At 34.6% G+C, this 17,211-nt stretch overlaps 1 long non-coding RNA gene across 4 annotated transcripts in view; it reads right to left on the minus strand.

The window, feature by feature from the left end:
* Positions 1–17,211, minus strand: part of LOC126941250 (uncharacterized) — a 268,663-nt gene that overhangs the window by 200,772 nt on the left and 50,680 nt on the right. For all 4 annotated transcript variants that reach the window (XR_007721200.1, XR_007721198.1, XR_007721199.1 and 1 more), the window contains exon 3: positions 15,905–16,303. This is a non-coding gene — a long non-coding RNA (uncharacterized LOC126941250). The remainder of the gene's footprint in view (positions 1–15,904; positions 16,304–17,211) is intronic.

The following is a 17,211-nucleotide window of genomic DNA, read 5'->3' on the forward strand; positions in this document are numbered from 1 at the left end:
CCCTGAATCTAAGATAAAAGCTGGAAAAAAAGAACATGTCTAAATAAACTTCAGAATATTCAATGAACACTTTACTGTTGTGAAAAAAAAAAAAATTTGACAAAATACAACTCTTCCTCATAGTAAAACTATCAGTAAAGTAGAAATAGAGGGAAACTTCCTCAACTTATGAAAGAAAATCTACAAAAACCCTGCAGTTAACAACACACTTAATGAGACACTAGAAGCCTTTCTAATAAGATCAGGAAGAAGGCAAGGATATCTCCTCTCACCTGCTTTTTAACATTGTACTGAAAGTTCTACCTAATGCAATAAGATAAGAAAAGGAAATATAAATATGCTGATTGGGAAGAAAGAAATAAAACTTTGCAGATGACATCACTAATTATGTTGAAAATCTAAAAGAATCAATAAGAAAAACCTACTAGAACAAATACATGATTATGTCAAGGTTGTACAATACAATATTAATATACCAAAGCCAATCACCTTTCTATATACCAGTAATAAACAAGCTGAATTTGGAATTAAAAACATAATGTGATTTAAATTAGCACTCCACAAAATAAAAATATGTACAATAACTATATAAGGAAAGCTGCAAAATTCTGATCACAGAAATCAAAGAACTAAATAAATGGAGAAATATTTTATGTTAATGGATAGTAAGATTCAATTTTGTGAGGATACCAGTTCTTTCCAATTTGATCTATAGATTCAATGCATCCCCAATTCAAACTTCATCAATTATTTTGTGAATATTGATAAAACAGATTCTAAAATTATATGAACAGGTAAAAGATCCACAATAGGCAATACTGTATTGAAGGAGAAAAACAAAGTGAATGGACTGACACTACCCAAATTTAAGATTTATCATAAAGCTATAGTAATCAAGACAGTGTGATGTTAGTGAAATAATAGACAAAACAATGGAACAGAATACAGACCCTGGAAATAGAACCATATAATCAGCTGATCTTTATCAAAGAAGCAAAGGTAACACAACAAAGTATAGACAGTTTTTTTTTTTTCAATAAATTGTGCTTAAACATCTGGAGATTCATGTATAAAAAATGAATCTCGACAGATCTTAGGTTTATGAAAATTAACTCAAATTGATCACAGACCTAAACGTAAAAATGCAAAACTATAAAACTCCTAGAAGAAAACATAGGAGAAAATTTAGATGGCCTTGGGTTTGGTGATGAAGTTTAGGTATGATGGTATCAACATACTTATAAAAGAAAAAATAATAAGCTAGAATTCATTAAAGTAAAAAAATTCTGTTCTGTTAAATACACCGTCAAGAGAATGAAAAAAACGGGCCACAGATTGAGAGAAATATTTGCAAAAGACATATCTAATAAAGCACATTTACCCAAAATAAAGAGAAAACACTGAAAACTCAATAGTAAGAAGACAAAAAAGACCAAAGAGCTTGACAGATATCTCACCATAAAAAACATACAGAAAGCACATAAGTAAAAAGGGGAAATGAAAAGGTGCTCCATAGCATATGTCACCAGGGAAATACCAATTAAAACTCTAGTAAGGCAATACTTTACAACTGTTAGAATGACCAAAATCCAGAACACTGACATGCTGGAAAGAACGTGATGCAACAGGATTCATTGTTGGTAGAAATAAAAAATGGTACACTTTGGTATGCAGTTTGGCCGTTTCTTATAAAATTAAACATACCCTTACTATATGATCCATCAATCAAGTTTTTGGTATTTAACCAAAGGAGTTGAAAATATATATCCACACAAACAAACCTGTACCTAGATGATTATAGTAGCTTTACTCATAATATCCAGTGCTCGCATGCAACCAAGATGTCCTCCAGGAAGTGAATAGCTATACAAACTGTGGTAACATAATTCAGTGTTGAAAGGAGATAAGCTATCAAGCCATGAAAAGACATAGAGTAAACTGAAATGCATATTACTATGTAAAAGAAGCCAACCTAATAGGGATGCACATTGTATGATTCCAACTATATGACATTCTAAAAAAGTTAAAACTATGGAAACAGTAAAAATATCAGTGGTTGCCAGGATTGGAAGGGAGGGAGAGAGAGAGGACTGAAGCAGCAGAGCACAGAGGATTTTTAGGGCGGTGAAATATTGTGTATAATACTACAACAGTTGATACATGTCATTTTATGTATGTCTAACCCCACAAAATATACAATACCAAGAATGAACTCTAATGTAAACTATGCTTTTTTGTTGCTAATGATGTGCCATGTAGTTTCATCGGGAACAAAGTGTCACTCTGGTACAGGATACTGACAATGGGGAGGCTATGTATCTATGGGGGCAGGGAGTATATGGGAAATCTCTGTACCTTTTAAAAATTTTACTGTGAAACTAAAACTGCTCTAAAAATATTTCTATTTTTAAAGTAGAGAATAAGTGTGCTTAAGTGAGGTGGAGGAGGTGGAGATTTTACGTCAGAGTACATAAATAAATAAAAGTTCAGAGTGAGGACAAAATACATAGATATATAGAAAGATAGATGATAGATAGGTAGATAGATGATAGATTTATAGATAGCTAGATAGAAAGAGAGAGAGATAGATGATAGATAGATAGATAGATAGATAGATAGATAGATAGATAGATAGATAGACAGACAGATAGATAGATAGATAGATAGATAGATATGACTAGACAGGTATGTGGGAAGCTACAGTGAGTTCCATGTTCCTATAATAGTTTAGGACAAGAGTTAAGAGAAATAAGACTATAGCGATGGGCTGGCAACAGACTGTGTGGATCATTAGAAGCTGCATTAAGTAAGCTACACTTTATTATGGAAGAGAGCAAATGTTTCCTTTCTCAGGAGAAGAAAATGAACCAATTTACGCTTTAGAAAAATTGTTTCAGTGAAAGAGGACATTGGATATGAAGAACCAGTCCTGTAGACATGTAGACAAATTGATAGGTGGCTGCAGCAGTCCCACTGAGAGATGGCGAGCTTGAATTATGACACAAACAGAGAAGACAAAGTGGACTAGAAAGATATTTGGGAGAATAACTATATCAATTGTTGATTGATAAAAAGGCAATTTCATTAAGGTGAAAACTAGTGAGTACATTTTGGACTTGTTGGATGTAGAATATCTGTGAATGTACCCAACATGCAATCAAATATGTGGACCTAAAGCTTAAAGTAGAGCTCTCTAGTAGAGGTAGTAATTGAGATTCAGCATATTGCTATTAATTGATACAAAGAAATGTGAAATAATCTATGAAGAGAACACACATAGAGAAGAGGAATTAGCTGAGGGCAGATCTGTGAGGGATGCGACACTGAGGAGAAAGGATCACCACAGAGAAAGAAGCTTTCAGAACTAGGCAACAGAGCTATGCAGGAGAATAGTAAAAAAGGGAATTTTTTATGAAATTGAGAGTGATGAACAAGATGAAATATAGTAGAGGAGGTCCAGTAATACATGAACTAAAAATGCTTCCTGCATTTGGCACTTAGTATCTTTGATGAGAACCTCATAGAATGAGTCCAGAAGTGGGGTTAATAATAGATTCCAGTAATTGGTGAAGAGAATGAGAGACAGAAAATGTATGTAGTTGGAATAGAATGAGAGATTAGAGAGTGTGTCTGGATTGAACAGGAAGTCAATACAGTTAGAAAAGTTGAAGACATGAGAGACTCAGTCATGGAACCAAATGCACAGGTGGAAAGGTTGCTGTTGAGCACCTCATTCTCTGATTTTAGAGAAGAACTGTACTTCTGATCTCTGGATGCATATGAAAGTATGTCTGTATATATTGGGCAGGAAGACCACTCTTAGTAGCAACGTTTTTGAAATACTTAAAGACAAGATTCTCACTGGCAGGAACAGGGTAGAAGTTAACGAAAGGGTTTCAGGAGACTGAGAACACTTCAAAAATCATTTTTCATTGTTAAAGAGAATGTTCACAGAAAGTAAAAGCAAGGGTAAATGTTAGCAAGTATCCACCAATTTCTTTAAAATAATGAATGGTTCATTTATTTAAGAAAAATGTGTGTGTGTGTGTGTGTGTGTGAGAGAGAGAGAGAGAGAGAGAGAGAGAGAAAAAAGCTAAGTGCCCAAAGAGTGGTAGACATCATGAAAATAAAATAAAAGCAAGTTAAAACCCTCAAGTTGTTTACTATCTTACTATCATATCAGAAAGGACGTGCATGCAGGCATGAAACAATAATTACCTCAAAAGAGAAACCAGTGAGTGGTTTTGACATTAACTGCAGAAGAACTTGGAATATAATACAAGCCTTTGTGGGGCAATGAAATCTGACTCCATGTGACTTCGGGCATTGCAATGCAAATAAAGTTCAGTAGATACCAAAACAGGAGGGTGTGTGGTAGAAGGCACATCACAAGCAAAGCTACAGAAATTGAATTGGTGTATGGACAACACACAAAATCATACTTAAAACTACTTGACCCCCAAATACAAGCTATAAGAATTTGCAATTGACGTTTTGGATAGCATATAATATGTTAACTTGTGTTCTTAGTGAATCGGCACACTGATCAATACTCTAATTATAAACGAGTGGTAAATCAGGCTCTGATATATGCAGTCAGAAGAGAAAATCAGTTCCAGGCTACCTCATGCCATCTCTCTGCTTCATTGAGCCAATGCCTCACATCCAAACTGTAGTTTCAGGGACTGACTATTTGCAGACAACCAATCAGCTATTCCTGAGAAACAACGTCTTTGGATTAGCCATCAGATGGAAATGAAGGAACTTTAGAGCATTACCCGAGATGTGAGACATCAATAGGTTTGCATTTTTATCTCAGTTTTGCTATGCTCATGGTATTAGAACTTTGGTTTCTTTGTACTCCCTTTAAACATAAAAACTAAAATTTTCCCTTTTATTTCAAAGTGAGTGTTTCTTCCAAATATGAGCTGGTTACCAAAGATTTTATTTGCCTTTCTCAACATCCCTGCGAATGACACTAATATGGTTTGGCTGTGTCCCCACTTAAATCTCATCTTGAACTGTAGTTCCCATAATCCCTATGTGTCATGGGAGGAACCAGGTGGAGACAATTGAATCATGGGGCAGTTTCCCCCATCCTGTGGTTGTGATAGTGAGTTAGTTCTCACAAGATCTGATGGCTTTACAAGGGGCTTTTCCCCGTCTTCACTTTACACTTCTCCTTGCTGCTGCCATGTGAAGAAGGACATGTTTGCTTCCTCTTCCATCACGATTGTAAGTTTCCTGAGGCCTCTCCTGCCATGCTGAAATGTGAGCCAATTACACCTCTTTCCTTTATAAATTACCCAGTCTTGGGTATGTCTTTATTAGCAGCATGAGAAGAGACTAATACAGACACTATATGCTTTAATGAGGATTTAGGTTAAGCTCGTTCAGCAGGCTCTCCTCAAGAGGGTGCTTCTTCCTATTTCTCAAGTGAAATGTACACATTCATGCAATCTTAGGGCCATCACATGAAGAATTCTATATTTGTCCAGAGTGGGTTTCCATTAAAAAAAATCAGTAAAGCATAAATAAATTCAAATAATTGAAATAAAAAATAAATTTCTGTTAAAATAAGAAGCATACCTCAGTGTTTTAGTTTGAGTTCCCCCAGAAATAGGCACAAATTCAAGAATTCAAGTGTGAGGATTGTATTTTGAGGGTGACAGGAATGCTGGTATGGAAGTGGGGAATTGGGACAGGGAAGGGAAGCACAGCAAAGTAAAGGTAAACAATAAAAGGCAAATGAGAAACCAACTACCACTATAGAAGACTAGAGATTAAGCCCACAGGGAAATTGTAGGAGTGAGGTAGGGCACACAACTCAGAATTGTTCTACCCAACCAGTGCAGAATTAGAGATTTCTGTGACAAGAGAAAGTGTTCAAGTAAAAAGCACAGGTGCCAGCAGTTGGAAGTTGATTGGTGTGCATTGAAAAGATAGGACTAGAGAATCCTGGTGGGAAATTGATAGTGTATTCCCTCCAAAGACTGAATGCTTTTGTGAGGTTCTACATGCCATAATAGGATTATCAGAATTGTTTTTCAAATCAAAATTTCTTAGAATCCAAACTTGTTTACCTTTATTTGTAACACCACTTTTCTTTTCAAAACCTGAGTATATGTAGTGTAGGAGCTAAACTGGTTTTACAACAGCACAAGGAATCAAGCAAATTATATGTTATAGTTAGTATTTATAACTGTTTAGTTTTTCTAGAAAAATGAATTTACTCAACAACTTTCTTATTATGGTGAAATTTTCTGTCTCTTTCTTTGTAGTACATCATCATTTATTAACTCCTACTATATGTAGAATAATCTGGTTGTCAGCATAAATTAAAAAAAAAAAAAAAACTGAAACATAATTGCTGGCTTGTGTAGTTTCCACAAAAGACAATTCCTGACAAGCATACAAAAAAAAAAAGATACAAAACACACACAAAAGATAACATGTAAATAGAAGTAAATAAATCAATTAATTATAACACATATATTGAGTGTCCTTTCTCTGATAAATCTCACATGAAATGCTATGTAACTAAGCCAAAGCCTTGCTCCCACCTCCTTCAATTCATAATATGCTTGGAAGAAATTATAATGATGAAACAGTAGGGAATACTACAGGGGAGTACTTAAAAATTCATCCACTGGGTAGCCATAAACTGGTGATTTCAGAATAGGGAGACATGGATCTTAGCTATGAAGAAAATGCTTTATGGAAGAAGAATGGAACGGACATTCCCAGTTAGCGTTATCAGAACAGAGAAACATAGTGTGAAGAATGAGTAATTACATGAATTTATTCTTCTTTTCCTCAAATTGACTATTTTTGTTTCTTTATGCATTGAACCAACACTTTTTTTGTAACAAAGATCAAAGACTTCCTTTAGGCATTAGTTACAATTCCACATTATTACAGACAAACACAAAGAAAGATAGTTTGCTGAAAACACCAAAAATAAACATCTCATACCTAAACATGCTAATTTGAATGCATTTTGCAAACATAGTGACAAATACGTCTCCAGAGAATCAACCTGAAGGTATCTTTCAATGGGATTCAAGGATTTTGTTTTGTTCTCATGGCAAAAGGACCAGAGGTACAAAAAAACAAAACAAAACAAAACAAAACAAAACAAAAAAAACACCCAAGAAAGTCTCCATTATACATGTGAATGCGTAGTGTGTACTAACTCACAATTATTGAATACCAGCTACGATAGAGCACTGTTTTAACCTCCTTCTTGTCCAGACACTAGTTTCAAAAAGTAAAATAAAGAGAAACAGGCAAGAATAAAATCGAGTCAGTGACCAAATTAAACCCCTCAGCCACGGGAAAGCTACTGGAATTATTAATAAGGAGAAAAGCTTAGGAACATTTAGAAATGCATTATTTATTAAGGAACTGTCAGTGGGACGCATAAAAGGCAGGCTGTGAGTGAAAAATACGCTTGTTTGGGTTGAGTATATTACTGCAGACAGGCTGCAGATAAACTGGAAACAAAGGGGAACATTAATCTGACTCTCAGGAAAGCATTTGTTATGGCAGCAACTATTGCAGTGATTTTAAGCAAATGAATCACAATATGTGGTGAAAGTAAGTAGGAGTAATTAAAGAACAAGGGTTGTACATTGTCTCAACAATGGTGTTGAATTCAGTCATTTCAACTTGAAGCCAGCTAGGGCAAAGCAGCAATCCCAGACCACCTGACTTGCCTCTTGGTAAACAAGAAAATGGATGAAACAAGCAAATCCATGAGGATTGTGGGGGGAAAAAAAACACTTGACTGAGCAATTGAGTAGTGTAGCTTATTCATTAACAAGAAGTATGAGCAGTCTCAATGGGTGAGAGCCTCTCCCCATGCCCACAAATGACTAGATTGTGAACCTGCTAGTCAGGATCCATCATAGCAGGGGAGAATTGAGTATCTTGAGCCACAAAAAACAAACAAACAAAAAAAGACTGTTAAGTATTTGCTTATTCCACACATAAGCTGAAGAGTAAAGTTAAAGCCACATGGAATAGTGCAATAAACTCAGACATTAGACAAGAACTAAATCTGGGTTCTGCTACTTATTAGCCATATAACTTGGACTCATGGGTTGTACTCTAAATTTTTATCTACTATCCTGTCTCTTCACTACTTCCCCCTCTAATTCCCCTCTTCGATCATCAGCAGCTCTCATCTAGATTATTCCAGTAGTCTCCCAACCAGTCTATGCCTTCCTTACCTTTACCTTTTAGAGCCTAGTTGTCCACACAGTAGCCAAAAAGAAACTGATCATACCTATCTTTCATGATTTTCCATCTACTCACTTTTCCTCATCTACATGCATGAGATAATGGTACCACTCTAGAAAAGGAGCCGAAGTCCTTGAGTCCCTACTTGGAAGTGTCAGCAGGGAAATTCTTCTCCTTCTCTATAGCACACTGAGACATGAGGTAATGACAGTTTTTAACTGAGTTAAGTCATGAGATTTGGGGGTGGGGAGTGTTTTGATGCTGCAGAATAGTTGAAATTAATCCAAAAATTAGTATCAAAAGCGAGGTACCAGTGAAACAAAATTCGAAAGCATCTGATATTTGCTTAGAAGTTAGCATCAGTTGACAGGAAAGAGATACAGCAGATTTGTCCGGGGGAGATTCTTGTTAAATGCAAAATATTTGCTAAAGCAGGTCACGTAATTACTGAGTTTCAGAGGTTGAAAAACCGAACAGTAGCTAAATGTTCACCAATCTCATTTAACCTTGTGAGTGCACAAGAACACTGCATTTCAAACTTGCCTTGAATCTAAGTAAGATTATATGACAGGACACTTGGCAGTGGACTGAGGAAAGAAAGAGAATTTGCATATGGATTTTTCCTGCCTTTCTTCACCAACTATTTAGGTAATAGAGGAATCCACTTTCCAGAACCACAGTTAGAGGACAGCTAGATTTGCAAAGCTTTCTCTATAAATCCCACTGCTAAGTACTCATTTATCTAGTTCAGCGTTGCTAAGGTAATATTCTTTTCACTTCCCATTGCTTGCTTATCTCATTCTCTAAATGGTTAAAATATATGAAAAACTAGAATTCTAAGCAAGGCTATTTATCTGGGAAAATCCCTTATCTAGCTGTTCATTTGTTATGTATTTATTTGCTGAACAATATTTGATTGCTTATATATAAAAACATATTCTCTGTCCTCAAAATTTACAGTCAAGTAGGTAGAGTTACAACTTAACGTCAGTCAAGAAGACTATCGCTAGATTAAAATATCTACTACCTACCTCAGTCTTCCAGCCCTATGCTTTCTGCCCTAATATCTGCAGTGTCTGAATAGAAGAAAGTTAACGGGAATATACAGAAATTACCCTGATGCTATAAAAAAGCAGAAAATAAAACAAAATAGTCATTTTTTCTTCAATTTGCAGCTTCAAATTTCTGTGGTATGGACAAAAAGTTGAGGAGGCAAAAGTGTCTTCACAACTTGTTTCAAACGGGCAGGGGTATTTTGATGACTGAGTTAAACAACAAGCAAGAAGTCAGTTATAATTATCCACCACCCCCACCTACCCCCCAGAAAAACCTCTGATTGTTTTATAGTCAACAAATGTAGGTACTCCTGGGCCTCGGTCATTTCTTGCTGGTAAATGTGTTCTTTATTTCTGGTCTTAATGTAGATGCTATGAGGTTTCTGTTCCCATTTCTTTTCTTTGTACACTTTAAATTCTCATTCTGATCTATTTTATTGACTCTATTAGCTTCAACAGAGATGCATGCAGAGACCTCACAGACATAGTTTTTTAGCTCTCACGATTCTCCTTATCACGATTCCCACTGATGCAATTCCAAGTTGGCTATCCCCATCTTGACAGTCTGATAGAGACTCCATGGAACTCTGTGTGCCAATAACGAAGCCCATCTTTTTTTACTCCCAAGTAGATCATTACTTTTATTATTTCTCTCTTTTATACTGACACTCTAATTCTCTCCCTCAACCAGGCTTGAAATCTTAGAAGCACCTTGTAATACTTTCTTTCCTTGAGTACATTCCTAATAAAGTGTTATTTCTAAAACACCATATAACTTCCTCTGGAATTTTTCTGAATGGTTTAATCTACAGCAAGAATTATCTTCATTATCTTTATCATTATCATATAATGTATATTTAATCACCTACATGATATAAATTGTAATAAGAACTTTATATTAAATCTTCAAGGCAATTCTAAGGGATGGTTACTATTCTCATATCCATGTTATAGTTAGGAGAATTAAAGAAGTTTTTCAAGATAATATACCTAGTAAAGTGCTAGGAAAATTTTCTTCCTGTAAGGCAGAATAGAAAAAGAAAACAGGCATTGAGGTCAGATGTATTTATGCACACCTTGATTCTGCTCTTTATTTCCTTAGTGTAGCTCTTTAATATTTCTTAGCTTTGGTTACCTTATCTACAAAATGAAGATAACAATTATATAATTATATACAATTATATAATTGTAATGAGAATTAAGCACAGACAAAGCATCTGAAGCAATGAAAGCAGTTTTAAAATGTAAATGCTCTTCTCTAGTAGAAAAAGTCAAATTGGCCAGTTAAGCCTGTTTTGGTCAAGTAATATGAATATGAGAATTTCTGGGATCTGTAAACCTTATTTAAGAAGCCAGTATACATGAATGCAGCTTTTGGCCTCCTGACTTAGTATTCAGATTTAAATCTTGGCATTTAAAAATGTTAAATTAATGACCGATCAATTTCAAATAAATTACCATCTTTAGAGGTGATGCTAATCAATGGAGGACATGGCATGGTTGGTTTGAGAAAGGCCTCATTTGACATTGAAGAAGATGGGATAATAATGGCTTAGTATTTGTGATTTTTACTCATCATGTCATTAAAACAGCAAACATAATAGCTCTAATTAAACCTTTTGATGCTGTTACTACTACCAAGCTGATGATGGTAATCATGTTATTATGAACATTATGTTAATAATAAGACTGAATCTTTTAGAAATAAGGAAGTGATAACAATAACAACTTAATAGTATCCATATTCTTCATGTATCATCAGAGAAGGTGCAATATCAAGCATGAACTATATGACGGGACAGACTAGCACACTAGTCACAGAAGGAGAGGTAGGCTTTAAACATAAGGTTACTGGCTGGGAACAGAAAATAAAAGAGCAGGGTGGGAGTTACCTAAAGCTATCTAAAGATAGATATTCCTCAATGGTTAGAATTATGAAATGAGTCTGCATCAGAGATGCAACCCTATGGTACCTCAGGGATATGCAGGTAAATTTACCCATATCCAGGCAGAGTGTCTGCACAATAACATCATGAAACCAGAAAACGAAGCATAGAATCGAGGATCTTCTGCCATAAGATCCAGAAATAGGATTGAGAACATAAGCAAAGATTCCAAGTAGCAAAGGACAAGTCTCTCAACAGTCAATGGAATTCTCTCCTTGGCTTTCTCTTCATTATATAGTTCATTAAGGATTGACAGAAGACATTTTAGTATGACTTTAAGAACCGACCAAGCTAGCACAACAGATGTCAGATTGTATATTCAAATGATATATAATGGCTGGAACCTAGGCAAAAATAAACCAGGATAAATGTAACATAGAAAATGTAAATTTTATCATTTTAAAAAGAGTAGATATCAATACTACAGGAATTATTACGTTATAAAAATAAGAATTAAATATGCTTGTCAGGGATCAGAGTTTTCTAAAACTCGACTCATGCATGCATTAAAATAATAAGCCTAAAAGCTTGATTTGTGTTTGGTTAGAATTAAAAGACACTATATGTCACAATGGTATTTGATGACAAGCCCTGAAATGAAAACATCTTGACTTGAATACTGTGCTGGCCATCAGTAGTCTCATCAACACAAAGAATAGGAAGAGTAGATTTGCATTCTAGTGATCATGGGAGTCAAATGAACACAGAGCTTTTAAGAGACAGGTCAGGTTGAAGGAAATGCCATATATGAAACTTACAAAATTTAAGTCTGAAAAAAGTTCAAACTTTATAAAAGTGTACAATTGGTAATGTCTGGCTCAACAGTCTTAAGAGAAAGATATGGGACTTTCTAATCACACAAGCTCACTGAGTCAATCCTGAAGGTGGTGCATTCCACGAAGTTCTGCAATTGTCATTAAATATCTAAGTCATCATAGTTCTTTCTGGCTAACATATTTAAAATGTAAAATACTAAAATGAACTCATGCATAAAAAGATAAACTGTATTAATGAGGTATTGCAGAAAGCTGAATAACAAATACTTGAAGAACATGAAGATGAATAGATAGCTCTCAGAAGACCCAATATATTCAAATAAGTTTACATGTTTACTTCTTTGTCTATTTGTTTCTCTAAGAACAAAAACAGAATGCAAGGAAGAAAAAGATACTACCTATCATTTAGAATTGTACAAAAATAGTATCCGTTTTTTCATAAGATATCAGTTCAAGGCCGTCTATAATTGGTCCTAAAGGAAAGAAGTTGAGCTCTAAGTTAACTAGTCTTTGGAAATTTGTGATTCTGTGCATGGCATGTAGAACTTAGAGACTGGTAATATCTTTGTGTGGTCTCTAAACTGTTGCCCATTAGCCAGTTCATACTCACCTGTCCTCTAAGCTAATAACAAATTTGCATCCAGATTATATAAATGTCAAGGTTACAGAAAAATATAAATGCAGCCAAAATTAACTATGCTTTCTAAAATGTTTGTTCCACCCATAAAGGCTTTGCTTAACTATAGAAATAAAGACTTCTGTTTGTTCATGATTAAAAAAAAAATCTATCCAATACATTTTTTCTTTTTCTTACTATTATTTATCCTCACTCCCAGATCCACTTTGCCTAAATTAACTGGCCACTGCAAATCAAGATAAGAAAAGCAAGATTACTTTCAGTACAAAATTGCACAGACAGACACTGAATTCAGTCTGCTTCTTGGGTCCTTTCTCTGGCTCAAAGTTAAGATGTTCTTGTAATGTTCCATTTAGGAGCTTAATTTTTTTCAATAAAGTGATTATAAAGTTTACATGTTTAATTAATTTGCAGCTAAATAATTATAGGCCCTGCTCTTCTCAGTGAAGGAGGGAAACTAACAACAATAGAGGGAAGTTTTTCTTTTCAAATATGAGACAAGAAAGAGAACAATAAGTTTATGATTCTAATTTCATCATTTTATAACTAAGGAAACTCAGTCCAAATGAATTACATATCTTGGCTCAAGTGCTAACACTAGCCAATGAAAGTGCCATGACTAAAACTCCTATCTTCTAATTCCTAATCCATTGTTCTTTGTACCCAGGGTAATTTGCAAAACACTTTTATTTGTTACTTCATTTGACTCTCAAAAATGTCTCTGGAAGTTACCTAATAAGAAAACTGAAACTTAAACTCATAGATTTAAAATATAGTTCAAGTTATATTTAAAATATAAGTTTAAATCAGCTGGCTCCTCAATTTTATCTTCAGCCCTTACCTGTCACTGGATACCAAACTCATATATCTACCTGCCCTCATGACATATTTAATTAAATATCTACTTTGTATCTCAAACTTAACATGCCAAAATAAAATCCGATTTCCTTATCCATCCTCTGCTCTTACCCAACAGTACATTGGGCTGTCAAATCTTATTAGATGGTACCAGTGTTTAGACCAAAAATCTATGCATTATCCTTTAGTTTTCTGTTTTTATTCTCCCCAATATCTCAATCATTAAGCACATCTGTTGACTACCAGCAATACATATCTCAAATCTATTCAATCCTTTCAGCTTCGTAACTACTGGTTCAAGCCACCTTCATTTCTTGCCCAGGTTATCACTGTATTGCTCTGCCTGGTCGCTCTGCTTTCACTATTGTCCATCTGCAATTTATTCTTCACAAAGCAGTCATGAAAGTATTTGTGAAATGCTAATCATATTTTGATAGACCTCTGCTGTAAATTGTTTGTGGATTTGTACCTGTACAAAAGAAAACATAAACTTACGTAGTGTGACATGATCCCATTCTTGTTTTCCAAATTGATTATATACTTCCCTCTAGCCACTGGCTTTGTTTTGTTTTATTTTGTTTTGTTTTTTGACAAGTTCACCTTGAGCCCTTAGATCCTTTACATTAGCTCTTTCCCCATCTGGAATGCTCTTTTCCTATTTTTCAACTATCCAACCTAAAGTAACCACCTAGCAATCCTCTATCACAAAGACCATTCACAGTAACCAGATACAGGAATACCAAAAGGAAAATTTAAGTCAATTAATACTTAAAATTTCAGCCAATAATAAAATCCACTGAATGGATACTCCTATAAAGATGATATGCTAGATCCTGAAGGTCCCAATCTGATATAATAGACATGAGGGAATCCTGATCAAGTGATACAAAGAAACCATATTTAAAAAATATTTTAAAAGCTATGACTACTAAATCTCAATTAAGATGTACAGACATGTGCAAACTAAGATCTCAGAAAAAAAAAATAACACTGCTCATTTCATGCCAAGCTCCAAGCAAAGCACTTTATATGTATAACTCATTAAATCATTACACTAGCCTTGTGAGTTAGGTAAAATGTACAAATGAAGACACGGAGATACAAGAGAGGTTAGAAAACTGTCCTTTCAAATTTAGAGTTTGGACATCTTCAAGCTTACCAAGTAGTGACAAATTATTTCATAGAGAGATTATGCAAACATACACTTCTACCCCAAGAGCAGTCTACAACATTCACCTCTGTCTCACATCCTTGCCAACTCTTGACATTGTCATAAATTTTAACTTTTGCCGAAATGCTGAATGTGAAATGAAAGCTTTTATGGCTTTGTTTGAATTTGCCTGATTAATAATGAGCTTGAGAATTACTTCATGTTTGTTGTCCATTAATGTTTCCTTTTCTGTGAAATCTCTTTATATGTTTGCTTCAGTTTTTAAGTTGTGTATATATTTACTTATTTGACTCATAGAAGTGCTTTACATATTCTAGATTCAAATTTTTTGTTGATTTCATGTGTGGCAAATATTTACTATAATTGTAAACTTGTATTTTCATTTTAAAATATGTATCTTGTTGAATTAAAAATTTAAATTATAACTTAATTCTTTTTAAAATACCTACACAGTTTATACTTTAAAAAATTATTCTGTTCTCAAATGCAATAAATGCATTTTTCTGATAGTTGAAAAGCTTTGCATTTCACATGTAACTCTTCAGTCTTAGGTTTAATTATTGCACATGGCATGAGGTAAGCACCTAAATTTATATTTTCCCTAATGAAAAACCAATTTCTTTATCACTTTTTATTAAAGAGTCAAATCTTTTCCCTGACTGATCTGTATTCCACCTCTATCATATAGCAAGAGTATGTATGTGCAAGAGCCTGTTTCTGAATTCAATTTTATGTTTCATTGGGTTATTTGTCCATCCAGGTGAATTTCACCCTCTCTTAAATTATGACAGAATATAAAGTCAGTACAACATCATGCTTAAAAGAGTGGTCTCTGGGACCACATTACCTTTGTTTGATTTCTAGTTCCATCATTGCTAGCTGTGTGACCCAGAGCAAGTTGCCTAACCTCTCTTGTCTCCCTTTTTCTTCCCTGTAAAATGGTGATAATAACTCTACCCATTCCAAAGGTTATTTATGTGTATTAAGTCAATACACATTTAAAACAAACAAATATAACAGTGTCTGGGGTGCAATAATGTTTAGTATAAGTTAATATTGCCTTATTTTTTAAAACTAAATCCATTTCTTTCAGACTCAAGATAGCTGGGCAAAAGAAGTAAAATCTGTTATTACATAGGCAAAATAAAAACCACTTTCATTTTGTCCTCTTTCCATTTTCAAAATGTAATTAATATCATTATCTTGTTAGGTCATACCTGCTGTCCTCAAGCCTGCTGTCATTTCTCCATGAAGAATTGTCCTTGAGGAGCGATTTGGCCCCTGGCCCTGGCCTGCTGCCAGCCTTCTGCTTATTTCCTTGGACCCGCTGTGTGATGTATTGTTTCCAGATTCAGTATTGTTTAATGTTCATACACCAAACACTAATCGAGGTTTCCAGGAGCTTATTCTTCCAAGTCAACCCTGTGCCAGTGCTGGGTCCAATCTGTCCAAGGCCCCATGGGAAACCATCCATCCAAATCCAGGGATGCATGAGCTTGGCTGTCTGGATGGGACACTAGATCTCCCCTAGGGTCCACTTGGCCTTTAAGTCTTTGGCCTGGAAAACGCCAAGACTTTGGAGACTTCAAAGATAAGACTTGTAGGAGAAGGTCCATCTGTGAATGAAAGCAAAAACAAAAACAAAAACACTCCAAATGATTGTTTTGTCTCAGTTAACAATAGGGGCAGAGATGTTAAAAGAAATAGTAAGCGACCATTTCCTTCAGGTTGCAGTATGTTCCATGTGCTGCACCTGAGACCGAATAAACAATAAATATATAGAGAGTGAATGAATGATAATAACAATAATAGTATTACATTTTACCTCCATGAGTTTCCTTTTGCAAAAGATTTTCTCACACATCTCATTTTAAGTTTATAAACATGGAAAATAATGCTCATTATACACTCTCCATATATTAACTTCATTTTTGCCATTTGAAAAGTGAAGAAAGGACAAATATATGGATTTTACCAAAGTTACACAACTATGAGTCTTCTGCCTTGATTACTCATTTAATGATTATTGAATGTCTGTCTTCCAGGAACTGCTAGCTACTAGAAATGCAAAGATATTTAAAATAAGGTCCTTGATCCCTTCCTTCCTTGCCCATTCACCTCCAGATTCACATCATAGCTGTGAAATAGGTACATAAATATGTAAGTATAAGACAAACTTGTAAAATGCTATTACAGAAATATGTACAAAGCACTGAGACCAATATGATAAAGGGACAAATTACAGTTAGAAGGGCTAAGAAATGTCTTAAAAAATCAATAGAACTTCCAAGATAAATAAATGAAGTGCCTTAAAGATAGAGAAAAGCATACAGGAGCAAGGTGATTTTGTCTTCAGGAATGGAATATGGGCTTCTATTGGAATTTTTTTTTTTTTTAATGAGGATAAATGCAGGGTGGGCCTAAAGGAGTTGAAAGATTTGAAAGAAATAAATAACTGTTCCAAAAACCATCAATAATGGTCATGAGCATCAAATAAAATAAAAAGGGAAAATATATAATAAAT

The sequence above is a fragment of the Macaca thibetana genome, chromosome 18 (genome assembly GCF_024542745.1).
Source record: "Macaca thibetana thibetana isolate TM-01 chromosome 18, ASM2454274v1, whole genome shotgun sequence".
Lineage (NCBI taxonomy): Eukaryota > Metazoa > Chordata > Mammalia > Primates > Cercopithecidae > Macaca > Macaca thibetana.